Below are 16,401 nucleotides of genomic sequence, written 5' to 3'. Positions count from 1 at the left end.
GCAAGGTCAAGAGCAGAGCCAGTGAACGCATCTGTGTGGGTCTTTACTGTCTTTTTGTCTCACACAAATAGTCCTCTAAGATCAGGCATCATTTCGTAGGCCACTCATGGTTCAGACTGTGGTTCTGCCTATAGGGAAAGTGAATGCTTGGTTCAGAAATCATACCTACTGCAACCTACGGTTGACAAAGGTGTTCCAAACCTAGAGGAAACGGCTTGTAGAATTGCTAGAAAAGCCCACTGGTCTGCATAAGACCTTCAGACTGTGGAGTTGGTGGTGCACTGCACTGTTCTACCTGCACCAGTATGATCTCAGGAAAGAGTCATCAGATAAAATGCTTTCCTCTGGAACAGGAGGCATTTTGGAAAGGCATGTTTGGGGTGGGTGCAGAATTTCAGGAAAAGAACACACCTCCAACTGTTACGCTCCACAATTGTTTGATACACCCCTATGCTTGTGTTGCAGCCAGTGGCACAGGGAACATTGCACTGGCAGAGGATGGAATAGATTCAGTTTAAATCCAGCAAAGTCTGGAAGCAAACATCACACCATCTGTAAAAAAGCTGAAGCTGAAAAGATGATGGCTTCTTCAGCAGGATAATGACCCGAACACAACTCCGAATCAACAATGGACTGCCTCAAGAAGGCCCACCAATCAGCCTTGACATTAGCACCACCTGCCTAATACTGAGTAGGTCCCCTTTGTGCTGCTGCAACAGATCTCATCGTTTGAGGCATGGACTACACAAGACCTCTGAAGGTGTCCTGATTTGCCCCAAGAGTGTTAGGTGCCCTTGACTCTGTCGCTGGTTCACTGGTTGTCCTTTCTTGGACCACTTTTGGTAGGTACTGACCACTGCATACGGGGGACATCTTTCAAGAGCTGGAGATGTTCTGACCAAGTCATCTAACAATTTGGCCCTTGTCAAATTGGCTCAGATCCTTAAGACTGCCCATTTCCCCTACTTTTAACACCTTCATCACTCTCAAGAACTGACTGTTCACTTGCTGCCTAATATACCCACCCCTTGATAGATGCCCCTGTTTTTCACTTCACCTGTCAGTGGTACTAATGTAGTGGTACTAACTGATCTGTGTATATATACAGAAATACATTGGCAGTTGAATGCGATGCTCTGGAGCAGCTGCATATGGTCAACATACTAATTGTAGCCTATGAAGCCCCCCAGCATTGAGCTGTGGAGCAGTGGAACTGCATTCTCTGGAGTGATGGAGCATCAGCCAATACCTTTGGGACGAGTTGGAGTGACTTTGTGATCCAGAACTAATCATCCAACATCAGTACTTGGCTAATTGCAATCAAATCCTCACAGCAGTGTTCCAACAACTAGTGGAAAAGGCTCCCTCTAATTATCTTTGATTGTAGGCGAAACTAATGGGTGGGTATCTACAAATATTTGGACTCATAATGAAGTTTAAAAATTTTTCATTTTAAATTCTCATTGTCATTTTTTCATACTGCATAATTTTCACATTACCTTTTAAGTGTCTTTGTGGGGACTTAAACTCAATGTGGTCCCCACAAAGATAGCAAAACAAACTCCCCATCCACACACAGCCATAACACACATCTATGTCGTGAACTGCCCATAAACCACATACGGTTTCAGTCTTGTTCACCGCTTCCATCCACATTTGCATCACACTCTGATCTCCTATTGGCTGCTGTGAGCTTTGATTGATGGCTGTAGCCCTGAGTTCAGCGTGTTGCCTGGCTGTGATCTGCGGGCGAGCGTGTGTTTAATGCAGAGGTCCATTTCCCTGCTCAAAGCAGACTGTATGAAAGAATAAAGTGTTCTTTGACAGTCTCCATTAGCTGCTGCATTACCCGCTGAGATGGCCCAGCATGGGGGCAGCACCGGAGCTCTAGTCACGGACACCACACGCAGGCTTAACAAGGAATATCTAAACAGGGCGTAACACTGGAGAGATCCGTACAGTAGGACTTCGAGCTGCACTTAACAGAATCTCACTGTCTCCCCCTCTCTTTCTCAGCCTCTCTTTCTTGGAAAAACACCTTACATTCATCCATGATGTGGTTTCTGTCAGGCCTGAGGAATTCACTGACACACTGTATAGAGTATATAAGGCATATGACCCAGATAATGCTCATGTGGGGCCTGTACGGGCAGCCCACTGGAAAGCGGACTTTTTTTCCATGTTGGCCCCACATATGGATGCCCACCAGGTTCCGTGATGGGACCAGGAGGGTCATGGTGCACTAGATAGGACCCGTGTGAGATTAGGGTGGGCTATAACGATGGGGCCCATTGTACCAACACTCACTTGGAGCTCATGCCCACCTGGAACCTACCTAGCCCACGTTCCACCCATGTGAGCGTCACATGAGCATGTTGGCTATATGTGTATATACGTATATATAATACGAAAAATGTCCAAGCCAGTCATTAAACTTCATTAATGCAAGCAGCTGTGATCTGCATTAGAGCTGCTGTTCAGCCCTGAGGGAGGCAGACCTTGTCTTACTGCTGATCTGCACATTCAGTCTTTAACCAGCAGCTTCAAACTGACTATACAGATACAACATTATACACACACACACACACACACACACACACACACACCACTTTCTCTCTTTCACATAGACATAAACACTCCCACCCACACACTGTCACTCTTCTCTCTCAGCAAAGAAGGGGGCAATCCCTATTAATACCCTTGACTTCCGCTGAAACGCTGGGTGAGCAGGTGTCTACAGTCGGTATGCATCCAACACAACACCTTGTGCTGTTTAATGAATCCGGCAGAGTGTTAATTAGTTTAATCTTTTAACCTTTCACAAGTGAGGAGTTATAATTGGCGTTTTACTATATGGTTCAAATATAGCGACATAATTGAACTATTAACTCTCGTGCGTGACTGTACAAATGATGCCATTTTTAAAGCGGGCGGGGGGGGGGGGGGCAGGCACTGACAGAAATGTGCAGAAGTGTAAAGGATTTATTTTTAATATCCTTCGGCAAAACAACCTTCCGCCCAGTTCCAGACATAATCAAACATCTCTACAAATCTACTAAAACTAAAACTTCTAACAAGCATCGATTGCTCCACCATTGAGCAAAAGTAGCCTAAAATGTTCTCCAGCAGCTGCCAGGTGCTGTGAACTTGAGATTCCCCCCCAAAAAAACTCTTTGTTTAGAGTGTGTTTAACCTTGGGCCAGAGGACTGGGCTCCATACATTATGTTAGGTGTACAGATGGGTCCTGTTCATGTGGTCAGTGAGGCAGAACTGCCTGCTGTCACTGCCCGCAGTCCACACGTTCAAATAGGTGCAGAATTATAGACTCCAACTGTGAGTTCTCTCTTTCTATATTTATTATGAAAAAAATAACCTAATAAATATTCAGAAGTATGTGATTGTAATAACATCATGCAACCCGCTTTGCGTTTCAATAAGTTTGCCCTTAAAGCAGCGTTTCGAACTCTGTGTGTGTGTGTTTCAGTGTGGAGTGCATAGATAGTATCTTCTAAGGAAAACAGGATTGCCAATTGTATTGATTAAATACCACTCATTCAGTGGTGTCCAAAGATCACATTGATTTGTGGTTTATTTGAATTTTTTTTACTTATTTATTTTATTACAAACATTTTGGTCTAAAAATTACAAAAGCTGAAGTTCTAAAAGGAAAATCGTCACGTTTCAAAAGTATTTTATGTTGACACCTTTGTAGAGAAATATCTGTTTTTGGCACTTTTCTCCATTGAAGCTCATATTTACTCTGAAGTGAATTTCATCTCATCAGAGACATTTGTACAAACTTGTAGAGTCAACGCAAGCACGTTTTCCATCCACCAGGGTTTTGCAGAAAAAGGTAAACAAACGCCAGGCTGCAGTTTCATCTTTCAACTTGAAGCAAGCTGTGTGGTTGTTTTTGTTGGAGGGTGGGACTTATTCGTAAATACCAAGTTGGCTAGCTCTTTTTGTTTAAGTGTGGGACTTATTCATAATTAGCAAGCTGATTGGCTGTTTTGTTGAAGGGCGGGGCTTATTCATAACCAGCAGACAAAATGCCTCTTTTTGTTGAAGGGTGGGACTTATTAGTAACCAGCAGTCTGGCTGGCTGTTTTATTGAAAGGTGAGACTTATGCCTAACCAGCAAGCTGAATGCCTCTTATTGCTGAAGGACGGGACTTATTCATAACCAGACACCATGTTGGGCGCTACAGGATCTCCCATTCATATTCTAACCAGTGACCAGTCTTGTCATTTACAACGTCTTTAGGATACCTTTTCACACTCAGCCCGAGTCCATTAGAGGCTCCCATGCCGTCACTGCAGATGTGTGGCTGTGTTGTCAAATGGCTCCATAATGGCACACGCTCCATTCACGTGATGGACAGCTGCTAGTTTTAATGATATGACTGATTAGTGTATATTATGTGTATGTTATGTGTGAGTGTAGATAGTTTAGCTATGTAACGTATCTTGTAGAGTGTGTGTGTGTGTGTGTGTGTGTGTGTGTGTATGTAGTGTGAACCTAAAGGATAAATGTTTCACAGTAATGAAAAGTAGTGCCTATGTTTACGTCTTAGTGTTTAGGTAGTGTTTAATGCACAAAATCTTCTCTTGTCTTTCCTCCTTGCTGAAACCGCATATGATCTGTCATGCTGCCAACGTAGGCAGCAAGCATATTGAGTAAGATGTCAGGATATTTGAATTGCCAAAGGATGGCATATTTTCTCTGGAACAAGCAACCAGGGACAAATCACCTCACATTAGTCGCTATTAATATGTGAGCAGAGTGATCAGGGCCATTATATGCAGAGTATTATAGAGTGCTGGTCAAAGGCACCATTGTTCCCGTATTTACAGAGATATTAGTCGAAAGCATGCTCACAAATATAATGGCTCTAAACATCACACTTCATACCTTAGGAAGCAAGTGATCGCTAAATAACCAACCATTCACAACCAGGAGCTGCCAGATCCTTGACAGCTTTTCCTCAGGTCCTTATTTGTGCCTCAGTGGTTGGATCATTTACACCAAGGGTCTCCAAAAGTTTGCAGACACCTAAACATCCAATGTTTCTTTTGACATTGAGGGTGGTAGTACTCTTCTAGTAAAGGCTTTACACACTCTTAAACATGAAGGCCCCATTTACACCTGGTCTAGTATGGATTTTGTCCTGATAAGATTTTAGCCTCATGCGTTTACACTTGGTGGTCAAATGTGTCTCCAGTTAGTCGGACCGAAATCCGATTGGTGCGTGGGATGGAATATGCAAATCACACTGCAATTATTACTGGTGTTTCTGGCTGTACTGGAGGGGTTTTGGTTGTTGAAGTCTTGGCGTTTACACTGCTATGACGTCGCTCAACTGTGTCTCAGACCATCCCCTGAAATGGTTTGAGTGATCAGATTTGTGTCTGATGCGTTTACACATGAATTGACCAGGTTTAAATGGTGTCAAAGGGTTACATTACGTTTGACTTACAAAAGTGCTTTGATATTTACCCAAGAAAAACCTCAGCTAGTTTGAATAGGCTCAATAATCTAAAAACTCAATAATGCAAGTCACTAAGGTGACCACTCTACTATTCGCCCAAGTATTCTCAGAAGAGGTGGGTCTTCAGTCTGCATTTGAAGACAGCGAGCGACTCGGCCGTTCGGACATCCAGGGGAAGTTCGTTCCACCACTTTGGTGCCAGGACAGAAAAAAGCCTGGACGCTTGTCTTCCGTGGATTTTGAGGGATGGCGGGTCGAGCCGAGCCGTACTTGAAGCTCGAAGGGCTCTTGGTGCGGATCGGCTTTTGACCATTGCCATCAAGTACAGAGGGGCTGGTCCGTTCTGGGCTTTGTAGGCCAGAGTCAGGGGTTTGAATCTGATGCAGGCAGCAGCTACAGGAAGCCAGTGAAGAGAGCACAGCAGTGGAGTAACATGGCTTAAGAACGGGTTCTTTGAGCACTAGAATACACACTTTCTTTTATTAAAAAAAGCTTCACACTTCTGGATCTCTTCAGAAAATCAAAATTGTGTTTTCTAAAGTATCACTGAAAGAACCTTATGTAGCACCTTTATTATTAAGAGTGCATGCGCATTAGTGAGATCTAGTACTTTGTACCTTTCTAGACCATGTTGGAAAAGGGTTCTTTAAGTGATGCCATAGAGGAACCACTGTAACAGTGGCGAGTGTGAAGAGACTTTTTAAAAAGCTTCGGCTATAAGATCAGATTTTTTGCTTAATGTGACACACCTGATTTTTTTTTCTATCCAAATTAAATTTTAGGTCACTTTCATATGTGATCAGATTTAGCCAATGCCTGCCACTGGGCACGGTGACCTCAGGTTTGTGTATGGCTTCTCCAGAGCACCCCATTCCATTTTGTGGACATCTCTTCTAATGAATGTATTCAGCTACTTCAAGCTGCACCCATTGTTGACACAGACGTGCAAATGCCAGGCATGGGCTAGAGGGGTGTAAAGCCCCCCAGCATTGAGCTGTGGAGCAGTGGAACAGTGTTCTCTGGAATTATGGCTGGTGCTCCATCCAGTATGTTTGGGATGAGTTGTGGAGCTGAAGATAAGGTGGGTGGTAATCATCCAACACCCTGACCTTACTAACATTCTTGTCGCTAAATGCAATCAAATCCTCACAGCAATGCTCCAAAATATTTTTTAATCCCCTTGATTTCAGAAGAAACTGAATGAATTAGCATGTGGCCCAATACTTTTGTCAAAATAGCATATGATTTCCTGTGTCTGTAATGAAGGGAAAAGCTATGTTTCATCATTCAGTGAAAAGCACTCCCAGAAGAGTAGAGGGCCAAACTCCCTATTAAAACCCCTGATGTCAGAAGAACCATTGGTTGTCTACAAACTTTTGCACATACAGTGTACCATGACTGGAGGGAAAGACAGACAGACAGAGAGAGAGAGACAAAGACATACAATAAGGAAGAGATGTTCACTCTTTTGCCGGCACGGAGTGTGTTTTCTCTGTAGGCGGTACACGTTAGCAGCACTCTGTCAGCTCCCTCACACACCTCCAATTTAATGTGGATTTCAGCGCAGTCTGGCATTCCCTCCACCAGCTCAGGGCAATGAGAGCAGAACATTGCTTCGGCCTTCAGTTCAGACGATTCTGACACGGTTACACCAGAGAAGGAAAGAGAGAGGAGGAGGAAGGGGGGGGGGGGTACATAGACATGAGGATGGGGGCTGATATTATGTCTCCATCTTTCCTAGCTTGCTTTGCTCCTCTCATTGGAAATCCATATAAAAGCATACTTGGCTGGAAGCTTGATTAAGTTTGAGCTTGGCTGGAGAGAAATCTAAATGAATCTGAAGACCTGCTCCTCCATTACCTGAGGCTGGCCTCGTTAAGGTAAGAAATAGATGTTTCTGCTTGGCCTGGGCACTGGGGAGGGGGCGGTATATCTGGTTCTAACGAATGCTGAATGTTCTGGAAGGCAAGCAGTTACTTGTGTCATCATTGATCTGCCTTGGACTCTGCAAATGTACTAGTACATGTAGGGTTGGCTAAAGGGTCTCATGTGCCTAAAGGAACTTGGGACCTGACGTAATAAGCCTTTCATACTAGTTTGAGGGCCACGTGCGAATAGGTCTCGTTCTACATGTCCTGTACAACCATTAATCCTATTGTGTTCCTCACTCTCAAACATATTCATATAGATATGCAGATCTTTTTTGGACCCATTAAACACTTTACATTGGCCCCCACTTAGTTCTTCCCTCTCCTAACAATGTTATAAACCTGCCCTAATCATGATCAATTTCACAAACCCTAAAATAGACCCCTGTGGGTCTCCACAAAATGTGCTAAACTTTTATTTATTTATTTCAGCGTTTTTTGCATTAGGACTAATAACTGAATAGTACCTAGGGTTGAATGTGTTAACCAGTGGTGTAGTGATGTCTAGATAGATGGGTCTACTGTGTCATCTGAGGGACCTACTAGCCCTAGTGATGATCAGAGCTTATCTATCTATATTCTTCCCAATCTAGTGATGTTCAATTCCACTAGCTAACTTGGTCTTCACACATTGCTACCAAGCTAAGAGGATTAGGAGGCTATGAGTTGTGTCCTCTGAGATGTATGAAGTACCACTGCATGATTTCAACCCAATCCAGAGAGGCCAATTATGCTCTCTTGTATTCCTGGACACAAACAGCAGGGCGTAAACTCAATCTCTTGATCGTGAGGATTGTGCTTGGGCAGTTGCACCACTTGGGAGCCCTTTTTTTCACTTTCTATATTTTATTTGTACTCAGATAATGGCTATATAGTAAGTGCACCAACAAACGGGATGATATCCACATTTTAGGAAGCATATTAGCACTTATTATAGTGTTTTTATTGTGTTTTGATCAATGTACACAATCTTCTGATTTTAAGAAAGCCGCACTTCACACCCTTACACCCCACATTGCTCACTAGCGGCTCAATTAGAGTTTTATATATATAAAATAATCTACACTATATGTCAGATTTCTGAACTAGGGCATTCCTAGTTATTTCTAGTTGTCCTAAACTAGGACAATTCCTAGTTTAGGTAAGTGGCAATCATCCTACATGCAAATCTCGCTAATGCTCTTGTCAATTAAGGCAATCAGATTCTTACAGCAATGCTCCAGAATCTAGTAGAAAGCCTTCACTGGACAGTAGAAACAGAATAAACTCTAAAAAGCAGGTGTCCAAATACTTTTGTCTTTTTGTCCCGAGCTTGTTGCCGTCTGCACTATAGACAGGGGGAATGAGCTTATTTGGCCATGTACTAGATAGACACAGATCAAACATTTGACACCTCAGACACAGGGTAATTTTTTAATATTGTGGATAACTGTATTACCATTATACTACCCAACCCTTTCCACCTTATTCCGCCACGCCCACTTTCATGAGTTTGTCAGAATTTCCAGTCATTTCGTTTTAATTGGTTTACTATTGGATACTGATTATAAAGGTGCATGAAGTGGCTAGCTGTACTAACCCAACTTTCAAACAGACTATCTAATGTTATTTTGAGCTATTAAGAGCAGTGTTTCTCAACCCTGGTCCTGAGGGCACCCTGCCCTGCATATTCTAGTAGCTTCCCTGCTTTAACACACCCCTGCAACTCTGAAAGGGCTTGTTAATGAGCTGATTAGTAGAATCAGGTGTGTTGGGAGCAGGAAAAGCACTAAAATAAGGGTAAGGTGCCTCCGAGACCAGGGTTGAGAAACACTGATTAAGAGCATAGCTTACTAGCTTTCCCACACAACACAAAAATCAGATCAGAGTGTTGTGGAGCATCTACGTCTATAGTTAAAGGCGCAACTATAAGGGTGTTTTCCACTTAAATACCATGCTGTTGGCTGTTGTGGTGGTGCAAATGGTATTTCCCATGGCATTTCCAACACCACTGCAATGCAACATTAGGAAATTGAAGGTAATTTTATGTGGCCTCATCAAGGAACATTTAGCACTGGAGCTTCTCAGATGCATACATCTATGTGTTGTTTAGGAAGGGGGGAAAATTACTTACCAAAAAAAAAAAAAAATAGAAGAACGTCTAGACGTCTCCGTGGACTTTCTGTTCTCCCAATTATTCCTGTGTCAAAGATTTGGTGTGTTACAGTGGTGCTGTTGGAATCAACTGGGGAGCAACTAACCTTTAGCGATGGAGAGGTTATTCTAGCACATTGACAAGTAGCAAGTAACACATCTACACTGGCAGTGCTTCTTCTCTCTCTCTCTCTCTCTCTCTTTCTCTCCTTCTGACATTTTCTGTTTTTCCTTCTTAGGGAAATGACTCTGTATCTGTTGTTCACAATCTCAGCAGCACAAACTGCTGTGACAAATGAGTGTTGGGATGTAAGGGTCCACTTACTGTGACTGATGGTTCTAGGAGTACATGGTGGTGTCTCACACCATCATACTGGTAGCAGCAGCAAACGCACTAATACCAGGAGCGGTGGTGAAAGTAGGGCCAGTAGTCTGAACATCAGCGTTCTAAAGTAGCTCAAGCCAGTAGATGATTCTTTATAGCTTATTAATAGTCACATTAAATGCTGCCAAAGTTCACACTATTAACACTAACTATCTGGTGGAAACCTGTGGGTATTAGCAATGGTAGCATGGCTGCTAAGGTCAGAGTGAGGTTAAGGATTAACCGTGCCATATAATGCAATTAGTCTTTTTTTTTTAATTGCTTTTTTAATTGCCAAATGTTTGTGGACACCTCTTCTAATGAAGGCATTCAGCTACTCTACGTAAATGCACACGCACCCATCTTGTCTAGTCCCTGTAAAGAAGAAAACTGTCAATAGAATAAGACTCTCTGACGCAGATAAACATGAACCTTTCAGCAGCATTCCAGTAGGGTATAGCACCCATATCCGCCCAGCATTGAGCTTTGGAGCAGTGGAACTGTGTTCTCTGGAATGATGATGCTTCATCCAACTTTTGGGATGAATTGGGGAGTTGGGGACAAGGTGGAGGGGTGACCATACCAACGATCTTGTCTGAATGCAATAAAATCCTCACAGCAATGCTCCAAAATCTAATAGAAAGTCTTTCCTGGACAGTAGAGACAGTTACTCCAATAAAAGGTGAATAAACTCTTTCTTTTCTTCTTTTCTTTTTTTTTTTTTAAATACCCTTAAATGAGCAGGTGTCCCAATATTTTTTCCCATTTTTGTTTTATTTAATTGAAAAACTGATTTTCAATATTCTATTCATTCGTGTCTGTATCAATAATGAATGACTTTAATTAGTTCATTTTACATTGGTAATATGAAATGATGAAAAGACCATTTTGTTTGGTTGGTTGGTTGGTAAAACCCATTAGAACTATTTGAACGTGTGGAAGTTGGTCCTGGTTCACTTTAAGGGCAAATTCTAGCCGGCAGATACTCTTCCTGCCAGTCTGACAAGTGAGCTGCTGGTAAAGTGGGTCCTAAAAATGAGCTGTGTGAAATTACTGTATATGCAAAGCCAGAAGGAAAAGGCCGCTGATTAGAAGTAACCTAATTACAGTAGATTTAGTAGGCGCGTCGTGAGATGTAATTGGCATCAGTATGGAGCTAATGCAGATTCAGCAACGGCACTCCTCAGAATCCAATTCTGGATATTCAAAAGCTTTGATTAGCACATAGAGGCAAGCAGGTCATTAATGTTTCAGACAGCACTGTGAAACTGCCACACAACTGATTATGTCTGGCCAAAATACAATGTGGATATGGCAGAATTACATCATTTATTTCAGGGATGGTTTTGATTGAAGTGGAATCTCTTGATGGAAAGAATAAGGTTGACTAATAAGAAAAACAGCTCAGAAACTAGTAATGAGGTTAGTTGTCAGTTTGGGCTTGTAACAACTGGAAATGACTAGAAGATCAGGCTGTTCTACCAGCTTAAAAGGGCTATATCATAAAAAAAAACCTAAAATACCCCACCTACTGACATCCCAGGCCAGGTGCCTGTGATCTGTGGAACTCCTACCTAACATCATGTAACCTATAGAACCTATGGAAAGATTTAATGTGATCGCTAATGACCTCTTACCCAATCTTAAATGATGTACTGACCTTCTATTCAACCTCAAATGATCTGCTGACTTCCTACCCAACCCCATGTTGGCTACTGACACCCATACAATCTCATGTGGCATCTAACCTAACATGACCTTCATGACCACATGAACCTCATGTGGTCTATTAACCTCCTACCCAACCTCTTGGGGCCCACTGACCACCTTTTCAGTCTTATTTGATCAATTCAGCTGGTGTCTTGACCTTCTCAATATCATGTGAGCTGTTGAATATCTCGCCAAGCTTTGTGATCTACTGACCTCCTCCTCAATGCCATACATCCAATGACCTTGTATCCAAGCTCATGTGATCTGCTGATCTTCCAGACACAATCCAATTATCTCAAACCCTGCGTTCACACCAGCAGCAACACAGCAGCCGGTAATCACCAGTGATGTCTGGCAACAAAAGGTGTGAACTTTGGTGATACAGTGGGTGGAGTCTGTGATGCGACAAAGTTGAGCAGATTGGGAGTGAGACGATATAGCAGTTACTAGTGGGAACTGAGCAGGGCGGTACATGCTTAATCCTCAGCAGCGATCGCAAGAAACAAGCCCAGGTTTCTTCTCATACTTACTGAACCAGTGACCGTTCATGGACACTGGCTCAAAACACGAATAGTGCAACATCTCAAAAGGGAAGCAACCATGATGTGTAGCTCCGCCCATCCCCATTTATGACAAAACGGCCCATTTTTCATCTAATTTTTCTCCTCTAAATTGTCTTTCCGTCCTCACTGTCTAATTCCAACAGTTATTTTACCCACTTATGAATTAAGTGATTGACCGTGTTGACTGGAGGAGACCGTCTGCAGGGCCGGCATTGCGTCCTTTCTGTTCATATGTGGAGTAGCTGAGTTGTCGTGGAACTTTATTGAACTGCACTTTTACTGTTGAAATATTCCACTTACTGAACAAACTCTGAATTCAGGGGGAAATCTGCTCTGCTTCTGTACTGTAAGCTCACTGAAGGCGTTCTGAGACACGCTTGGTATGGAAGAAGGGGGTGGGTCTACCAAATGCGTGGGCAAGTCTTGCTCTGCTCTGCGGTCTCGGGCCACTCTCACCACCTCTGGTTGCAAATTTGACAACATGGCGGACAGTTTTGACTTCATTTCTGTAGAACGGAAGGGAATGGAATCGCAGCGCTCTGGCTTTCTGCAGTGTTCACACACTGAACAGACAGTGATGGAGTTTATAGACAAGCGATTTTACCCCTCAGGTTGTATTTATAGAGGGAACTCGTGTAATTAGTGGTAAACTGGCATCAGAGGTCAGTTTTGTGTTCTGAACCTCCCATAGGCAACGAGCAATCAGCGATTGGTTTTGATGAAAGAGGGGGAAAGTCACTGCTGTTGTGAACGCAAGGTTAGCCAGACTAACATACCCTACAGAGCTGCTAGCTGACCAGACATACTGAGCATCCTCCCACCCAATGAGTGTAATTTGCTAAACTCTCACCTGCGGTAATGTACATAATCAGCCATCACTGAGCTTCTTTCCTTCACTGTGTCTCTTAACTACAGAGCAGGAATGATTCGATCTGCCTAATTACAGACTTGCCCAGACGGCTCATTATGCTGTATGTCTATACACATTCAGTAAATCGTGTATACAGCATACCATGAACTCTTGATTATACGCTCCTGTGATGCATATTATCTGCTTTCATTAATGTATGACACCGTCCCTGCTCATGATCTTACTCTCGTAACCTGCAGTAGGTGGCATCAAACAAATCCCGTGTGTTTGCCAAGCGCTAGCAATTAAAACAGATTCCCATTCGGGTTTCCCGTAGATGATGCGCAGCCGTCACCAGATAAGACGAAAATATTATTACCCTTTCCTCCCCAGTCAATCATCACAGCCCCTCGTTTCTCAGCAATCAACATCCGCTTCAAATGCTTCAAATACCGCTGGGGGTGTTTGGCGAGTATTTCAGTGATACGGCCCATACATCATCTTCTCCACCGGCGTTCCATTCTTTCCGATGGCCTAATTGTTGACAATGTGATACATCACCCATTTCCACACTTTAATGACCGATCCACATCCAGTGATTAATGTGATATCTTACCATGCCACATCTGTAATTAATCTCGCATAGGCACACAATCAATTTTGCCAGGGCTCGGAATGTTTAGCAGCTGTAAAAGAGTAGGGATTACTGCCAAACAAACTGCGGCAAGTGCTTCAGAAGCAGGCAGTGAATCGGAGGCTTAAGAATAATTGACATGAATGACTGTGCTTTTTTGTTTTTTGTTTAAGCCCCCCCTTTCCACCCCTCCAAGCACTGCAATAAGGCAGGGCTATTTAAGAAATAATACATAAGTGGATATGTGTACCGCTAGCTTGCCCCTCCATTAAAAGTGTTTTTTAAAAAAGTGAATAACCTCTGATATGACTATGAATAAGCCTTTGCTTTTTGGGACTTGGACTGCATATGCACTTCAAATAAACATCAGAGTAAATCTAATCTGCGAAATTGGAGTTGTTTCGGATGCGGGCAGCAATCACGCTAGATGCGTACCGATGTCCAGCTGAACCGTGTCTGAGCCCACCTCTTCAAGTGGACCTGGCATGGTTCAGTGTAGCAACCACACTTGGCAAACGAACCAGGCTCTGGGGAGGGGCACTGTACAGATCACCTAGTGTAAGTGCACCCTTACAGACACAGTAACAAACACAGCCCCTCAGCCTGTGGTAGGTGGTTGGTGTGGCGCAACAGATAACACCACTACATGCCAGTGAGCTACCACACCATGTGTTCAATTCCCGGTCTGGGTGTCTGTGCTGCGCTACACCAATAAGAGTCCTTGGGCAAGACTCCTAACACTACATTGGCCCTCCTCTGTAATACGAGTAACCTTGTAAGTCGCTCTGGATAAGAGCATCAGCTTAATTCCATAAATGTAAATGTAATCCTATGGAACAACGAAAGGTCAGAAAAGGTCATGTTGAAAGGAGTTTTAGATGGCTGAGTGGCCTTCATGGAGGGGATAATTAACTGCTTTTGTTATAGGCGTCAATGACTGACTTTTAGGGGATTACGAAAAAAAGGCAAGAACAGTAGCTACAAGAACTACAGTCATAGCTGTGTGCTCTTGACTGACACATGAGCCAGAAAACGACACACAGAAGATTAAACTTGAACGTCAAGCCAGACACTCTTACTTGAAAGTCACATCATGATCAAGACTTTCAGAACTGAGTGGGGGGAAAGCCCACGGGTGCCGAAGCGGCGCATAAATGTCCCACCGAACTGCAAGCCTGTGTATGGATGAAGTGATGAGGGTCAGCGGGTCGGCGAGAAACACGACAAGAGAAGAGAATGAGAGACAGAGAAAGAGAGACAGAGAGGACAAAGAGGAAGCGAGGGGAAGGCAGGGTGCACAAGAGAGGCATTCGGAATAGAGGACTCTTCTGCACACTTCAAACCCCGACACGTCTGAAATGGAGATAAATGCGTCTGCAGTCTTTCAATGGGAACAGGCCCGGCAGCCACATGGCCAGTAAGCGGCCAGAAGCTAATGAAGTAAGAGTAGCTATTGTTTAGCAGAGTTAAGCGGAGAACACTTCTCCCATTCCAACACTGCCTTCTAAGACAGGTTAAGACCCACCCCAGCTTCTATTGCTGCTCTCTCCCACCCCTCCTGCCCCATCTTTCAGTGGCAGCTCCGGGCACTCATGACATCCTTTTCGTTGGAATGGAGAGGAGTTCGGCAGAGGGACAAAGAGAGAAAGGTTATGAAGGGGGATTTGCTGGAAGCTAATGAGCCTACCAAGGGGCACATTAGTTATTTATTTCATGAGCTTGTTTGGTTGTGTAAAAGGAAGGGCAGACCAATTAGCCACGAGGACTTGACATGCCTGTGTCCTTGCGCTCGGACAGAAAGCGAAAGAGCAAGAGCGAGAGAGAGAGTGCGAAATTGAGAGAGAGGATGGCCTCTGTCTGAAATGCAAAATAAGCTACGTGCTTCAAGTAAGAAGACAGTGGGCAAAGTGGTGGGCTAGGCTATCAGCCGCCTTCTGCGTACATGTACACTCGCCGACCAATTCATTAAGAAGGCAATACTAATTCTGGGTAGGGCCTCCATTTGCTCTGAAAACAGTCTCAATTCCAATTAAGATGTTGAAAAACGTACCTTCAAGGATCTGCTTCACGTTGACAAGTTCTGGCAGATTCATGGTCCGAATCTCTCGGTTTACCAACATGCCAATAGAGTTGTCCTATTGGATTCAGATGCAGTGACTGCAATTGTTGAGTTCTGTAAACCAGAAGAAGAGAATTATGCTTTGCATGCAGTCATTAGAAGATGGGTAAACTGTGGCCATGAAGGGATGCACACAATACTCACAATGCAACAATACTCAAACAGGGAGTGGCATTCAAGCAATGATTAATGATATTAATGGGCCCAAAGTGAGCCAAGAAAAATATTCCCGATACCATTAAACCACCACCACCACCACCAGCCTGGATTGTTAACACAAGACGCAGAGTTAGGGTCAAGCTGTTGGTGCCAAATCCTGACGTCACCATCTGTGAGCCTAAGCAGAACTCGAGGTTCATAAGACTAGGCCACGTTTTGCCAGTCTTTAACTGTCCATGTTTGATAGGATTCACTGTGGCCTCAGCTTTCTGTCCTTGGCTGACAGACGTGGAACACGACATGGTCTTCTGCTGTAGGATCAGGCTGAACCTCTTTAAGCAGGCCCGGCCCACCAACCTCACTTGTCAAAGGGACCCTTGGGAAATCAAAATGTATCAGACTGTCTTCAACTCTCCAGTTTTGATAGGCCTCTGCTCACTGCAGCCTCAGC

This window comes from Salminus brasiliensis, chromosome 23 (genome assembly GCF_030463535.1).
Source record: "Salminus brasiliensis chromosome 23, fSalBra1.hap2, whole genome shotgun sequence".
Classification (NCBI taxonomy): domain Eukaryota; kingdom Metazoa; phylum Chordata; class Actinopteri; order Characiformes; family Bryconidae; genus Salminus; species Salminus brasiliensis.
The sequence above is the reverse complement of the archived record's forward strand: the minus strand, read 5'-3'. Positions refer to the sequence as shown.